This window comes from Balaenoptera physalus (assembly GCF_965194825.1).
Source record: "Balaenoptera physalus genome assembly, chromosome: 18".
NCBI classification, from domain to species: Eukaryota; Metazoa; Chordata; class Mammalia; order Artiodactyla; family Balaenopteridae; genus Balaenoptera; species Balaenoptera physalus.
The window spans coordinates 69247747-69254029 of NC_138899.1; the positions used below are offsets into that span (position 1 = coordinate 69247747).

The 6283-nt window shown below is 40.2% G+C and overlaps 1 pseudogene across 1 annotated transcript; it reads left to right on the forward strand.

Annotated features, from left to right (window-relative positions):
* Positions 1 to 111: 111 nt before the first annotated feature.
* Positions 112 to 3764, forward strand: LOC309647854 (TIP41-like protein pseudogene; annotated as a pseudogene). The gene has a single exon. The product of its transcript is annotated as a TIP41-like protein pseudogene (transcript).
* Positions 3765 to 6283: the final 2519 nt, after the last annotated feature.

Consider the following 6283-nt stretch of genomic DNA (forward strand, 5'->3'; position numbering starts at 1 on the left):
GCTCCACAACAAGAGAGGCCGTGATAGTGAGAGGCCGGTGCACCGCAATGAAGAGTGGCCCCTGCTTGCCACAACTAGAGAAAGCCCTCGCACAGAAACGAAGACCCAACACAGCCAAAAATAAATTAATAAATTAATTAATTAATTTAAAAAATATATATATATGTGTCTTGACTTTCTGAATGATAACCACAGAGTTCTCTGACTTTTCCTTTCTTTAATATATTCTCCTTTTCTTAATGAGTTTATTAGCTTCCTGAATACATACGTGTAATGGTTAAAGGAGGACTGTGGAATCAGATAGCGTGCATGCAGTGTCATCCCCACCAGTGCCTAGCTTTATGACTTTACAGTACTATCTTTGTGCCACAGTTTCCTCAGCTGTAAAATGGGCACAATGAAAGAACCTGACTCATAGAGTTGTTGTGAGAAGAAATGAGTTACATGTGGAATTCTTAGAATGGAGCCTGGCGCATGGTAAAGACCATATGCATGTTAAACCTGCTAACAAGGACAAAGATCCCATTTATGGAACCACACACTTCTCTTTCCCTTTTTTCTCTTGCCTTTTGGCTGCCTTCAGGCCATTTCACTGTTAATTAGCACCTCTATTTTATCATGAGTGACAGAAATAAGGAAAGAAAATCAAGACAGTTGATTTTGGTACTAATTACCACCTAGTTAAAAAAATAAAAAGGCTGAAGCCCGGTGTCGGCCGCGGCTGCCGCTGCCGCCACTGCTCCAGCCTGTTCCGTGTGGCCCACGCGGGCCCCGCTGCGGCCGTGATGATCCACGGCTTCCAGAGCAGCCACCAGGACTTCTCCTTCGGGCCCTGGAAGCTGACGGCGTCCAAGACCCACATAATGAAGTCAGCGGATGTGGAGAAGTTAGCTGATGAATTGCATATGCCATCTCTCCCTGAAATGATGTTTGGAGACAACGTTTTAAGAATCCAGCATGGCTCTGGCTTTGGGATTGAGTTCAGTGCTACAGATGCATTAAGATGTGTGAACAACTACCAAGGAATGCTTAAAGTAGCCTGTGCTGAAGAGTGGCAGGAAAGCAGGATGGAGGGTGAGCACTGTAAGGAGGTTGTGAAACCGTATGATTGGACCTATACAACAGATTATAAGGGGACGTTACTTGGAGAATCACTTAAGCTAAAGATTGTACCTACAACAGATCATATAGATACAGAGAAATTGAAAGCCAGAGAACAGATTAAGTTTTTTGAAGAAGTTCTCCTGTTTGAGGATGAACTTCATGATCATGGAGTTTCAAACCTGAGTATGAAAATTAGAGTAATGCCTTCTAGCTTTTTCTTGCTGTTGCGGTTTTTCTTGAGAATTGATGGGGTGCTTATTAGGATGAATGACACAAGACTTTACCATGAGGCTGACAAGACCTACATGTTACGAGAATATACCTCACGAGAGAGCAAAATTGCTAATTTAATGCATGTTTCACCTTCCCTCTTCACGGAACCTAATGAAATATCACAGTATTTGCCAATAAAGGAGGCAGTTTGTGAGAAGCTAATATTTCCAGAAGGAATTGATCCTAACCCTGCAGACTCAAAAGAATGTACATCTGTGGAATAGAATTTATTACAGCATATACTGACCGTGCAATCTGACTGGAGACCTTGGGGCTATTTGGAGGGGGTATTTTTATTATGAGAATTAATTGCCTTGTCCATGTGCAGATTTTCTGTAGCCTTAAAGGAAAAATAAATAAATAAAAGAGTGTCGCAGGCAGTTTCCACTCAACTGCTGTTGTACTCTCTGTCTTCAAATTCATATTCCAGAAATTTATATCTTCTGGAGTTAAATTCAGATTTCTAAATTGTCACATAGTGGGGTCTCACCAGTAGGGGGTGATGTGTGTATCTCTCAGAAGCAGTGGCCATAACCTATATCTGTCATGAAACACTATCTTCTACCATGAGGAAGTTACTTTAAATCAGTGAATCGTAACACCTTGTGACTTTCATATGATTCCTAATTGTTCTCGTTGATGTAGTGGCTCTTTACCTTGGTTTTTTTGATGTTTATTCACACTTCTGGGGAGTCATGACTTGCCTCCTAGGAAATTGATCTCAAATGATCTATACCCAGAAATTAAAAAAAAAATTACCCTCCTAAATTTTAATTGGCTTTTGAAGTTTAAAGAAAGTTTCAGACATAGAAACAAACTAGGTTTTTGGAGAACTTAAGGTGTTATGTCCATGGAAACACACAATCATGGTTTGCCACTGACAGGATGTCAGAGCTGTCTCTCCTCCATCTTTAGGTGCTTTTTCTTATGTGTGGTTCTATTTGTACTGACGTTTTTTACTTACACCTTCCACGCACCCTCAGAGTGAATAAATCTTTTGGATATTGAATTTGATATTGGTCCTAAAAAGTTTTAAGTGTTACAGTTTAAGCAAAAATTACATCAGTCTCTAAAGCAACCAGATTAATTTTCTGCTTAAAATATTTGAAGGGTAGCTGTGGAGGAGGAAGGGGCTTATTTTAAAATCTAAAAGCCAGTTTTTCTTTTTTTAAATTCATGTTTTGGGAAATTCCCTGGCAGTCCAATGGTTAGGACTCCACGCTTTCACTGCCAAGGGCCTGGGTTCAGTCCCTGGTCAGGGACCTAAGATCCAGCAAGCTGCGCAGCATGGCCAAAAAAAAAAAAAAAAAAAAAGATTCATGTTTTTAACATTATCGGGGATCCAGTAAAGTGTAAGTAATTAGTACAAGATCTAAGTAGTACAGAAAGTTTACAAAAGTAAATTTGAAATCCATTTGGTTATTTTGATGGTGACCCTTTAAACATTTTATATTCTTTTCTGCCTTTTAAAATGGTCTCCATAAAGTAGGAAGTGGCTATAAAGCACCAAGTAAGAAATTAACTTTAAATGGATTTAAAAAAATATTTTATTTAAAGGGCAGGGGAAAAGAATTACCCCCTTTTTTTCTGGTTTGAAACAGCTGTTGTACATATTTCCACTTGATACATAAATCATTAAGGAAGGATATTTAATTGTAAGTATTAGCAAAACTCTTCAGATATTAGCCTGAAGATAAATTTTAGTGAAACAAATACAGTTGGATATTCATCATTACTCAGACTCTGGTGTGTTGTTGTGTATATTGTTTTTTTAGCTAATTTTATTAGCTAAATTTGGTCACAAATGATTTGGGTATTTGTTTGCTTTCTGCTACATCACCTGCAATGTATAGGAAATCAGGCTTTGTTGGCTTTAAGAAAATACATGGCATGTTCAGTGTATGTTAAATATACCGGTACTTAATGTTTTCTCTTAGGACAGAAAAGTGTATATATTGTACTCTGCTTTACTGTTTATTTTATTTGCCATGCAGATTTGAACAGAACAGACTCTTTAGTCATATAAATTATAAAAAATGAAAAACTGTAATAATATTTATTAGTTGAATTAGAGATTTCTGGGCAGCATCATATTACACATATATTTTTAACTTGATTCAGATGTCTTAGTCCCTGAGTCAGTCTTAAATTACTTATTTTGAGAATCCATTGTTAAAAATTGTAGAATTGACCATTTTATAGAAGAAGGTGGGAGGTGGATTGGATGAGTGTACTTTTGAAAACTTCATTAGTTTGTTCCTGTGGAGAATGCCAAGAAAACTTATATTTGCCCATTGCTAATCAAGACATACACCATTTTATATTTATGTGTTCCAAGTGTCTTTTTGTAAGAGGAGAATAAACAATAAGTAATTACAAAAAAAAAAGGCTGAAGCCATTAGCATAAATGAGATTTGGGGTTGCCTATAGAATTCAGTTATCTGTGTTCCTCCCAGACCCTGCAATTCTCTCTCAACTTGCCCTTGACATGGATAACTGGAGGTTGGTTATCCAAACTAATGGCTCAAAAATCTGGATATACTTTAGAAACATTAGGATGTTTTTTAAAATACCTTTACCCTGGCCTCATCCCAGACCATTGTCATTGGAATCTCCATATGTCTTTTTTAGAAGCTCCCTGTGTAATTCTGATGTACAGCCAGGCTTGATTAAGATTGACCTTGAGGGGGATTTCTGATGGCCTTTAATAATTTAGGGAGAGTGATCGCTGTGATAAGGTTTGAGTATCACAGATGCACTGCTCCTGGTTCTTGGTTAAATTCCCCGTGGAAGGTCATCTGATAGAGAGTAGAAGCAGGTCTTCAGCCCTATCTGGCCTCACTCATGTCCCTACTCAGACCAGACATTGTAATTGATGATTTGAATCATTTCCTCATCAACATTCTTGATTACCTTTCCTTCTGAGGTACACCACCAGCCCCAGATCATTCCCCAAATCTTCTACTCTCCTGCCTCGGGGCAATCAAACACTGCTAGATAAAAACATCACGGTACTTTGGAGACTGTTGCCATCACACATCTGAAGTCTTCCCCATGGTCAGCCTTGCTCTCAGTCATTTCCCTTGGTGTCTGTCACAAACATCCACAATCCTCCAGCTCCCTCCCTAGCCCCTGGCCTCCAGACCTCTCACTCTTTGGATTATTCGCTGCTGCCATTCTCATCCACTAACTTATCTACTGTCCCTATGCTCATCCTTGCCTTCTCCCTCTAGTTTCAAAGGACATATCCTTACTCTTGTACAAGAGTAACCCCTCCTTCCTCTCTGAATGCCATTGTTCTATCAATTACCTTACTGGAATTTATATTTTCAAGCTTTTCCTCATCATAGGCTCTTTTTCCATAATCCATAAAAATGTATTTAAGTGTCAAACCCCCCAAACTCTTTTCCTTGAGCCTGCATGGTCCCTTTACTGCCCCCATCTCTCCTTCACTTCACAACCAGGCTTCTTGAAAAGTTAATTCACATTGCCTATTCTACTTCTTGATCTCTGCATTCATTTGTGTTGGTCTCAGCCTATTGATGGTGATACTATGGGCTAGGAATGCCTGAGACCCTCGCCTGGGACCATACTGCTTGTGATGAGCCCCACAGACATTTCCCTGACCACACCAGTGCTGTGACTGGACCAGCCCTTATGGTTCTTATTATGATTGTAGGACACACCTCAGCAACAACCATCGGGGAACTTTGAAGAATAGATTTATTACCCACAAATCCGAAAGGTACATGGAACACCCAGGGCCACACAACGAGGTCTTGGATAGAGGGAGGGGGAGGAAGTGTGGACCTTGGACTTGCCTTTATTAAGGTCCAAGGGTAGGGTGTCTAGGGTTGCACAGGCTCACTCTTTATTGAAAAAGTTGAAACGCAGGAGTGGGAATTAGGGAGCAGGAAGGGAAAAGCGAGGTCACTCAAGCCATCAGTTATCTAGGCTACCCTAGACCTTCTAAAAGAGGTACTTCATGGGTGGGGATTGCCTGGTTCCTTATCTAGTTGGTTTGCTAGTAGCTGTGTCATACAGCATGCAATATGTTTACTCTTGATGGATGTCTTTGAAATGAATGCCTCCTCGATCAAAAGCCTAACGTCCGGCACTTATATTACAATCAAAAAAATCTTCATGTCAGCACTTACACTACATCACTCTTACACCCTCTGTAGTCTGTCTTTTGTCCTCACCTCCTGACAACATCTCTTTGACAAAGACCATCCATGGCTGTCATAACATCCAATCTGAACAATAATTTTCAGCTCTCTTGTTATTAAACTTCTCTTCTGCATCTGACACTGTTGGTCATTCCCTCTTCCCTGGAATTTTCTACTCTCGTGGGTTCTGGGGGAAAATCTCTTGCCAATTCTCCTTCTTCCTCTCTTACCCTTCCTCACTGACCTCCTTCATAGTCCCTGTTCTTCTGGCCACCCCCAATCTCTTGTTCTTCCCAGAGTTCCTTTCTCAACTGCTCTACTTCCCTGTCCACATCGGCTCCTTGGGCCTCCACATCTACTCAGGACCTCCACAGTGACCTGTCTACTGATGGCTCCCAAATGCACATTCTTAGTTTGCTCATCTTTCTGGACTTGGCTCAGCAGTTGTTGCCTGCGAAAGCTTCACTGAACACCAGGGAGCTAGGTGTCTTTCCTCAGAGCCTTCCTGAGTTTAATCACTTATCAAGTTATATCACAACTATCCGTTTATATGCCCCCTCCCATGACAAAGGACGTGTGCTCTGTCTTATGCATCTTTGTGCCCCCACCCCTTGCACTATGCCTGACATAAAGCAGATGCTCAATACATCTTTTTGAACTGTTAAAGTGTTTTTTAGTTGATCAATTGAATAACTTCATGAAGTTACATAAATGTTTAGAATAGTTATAGGGCATCT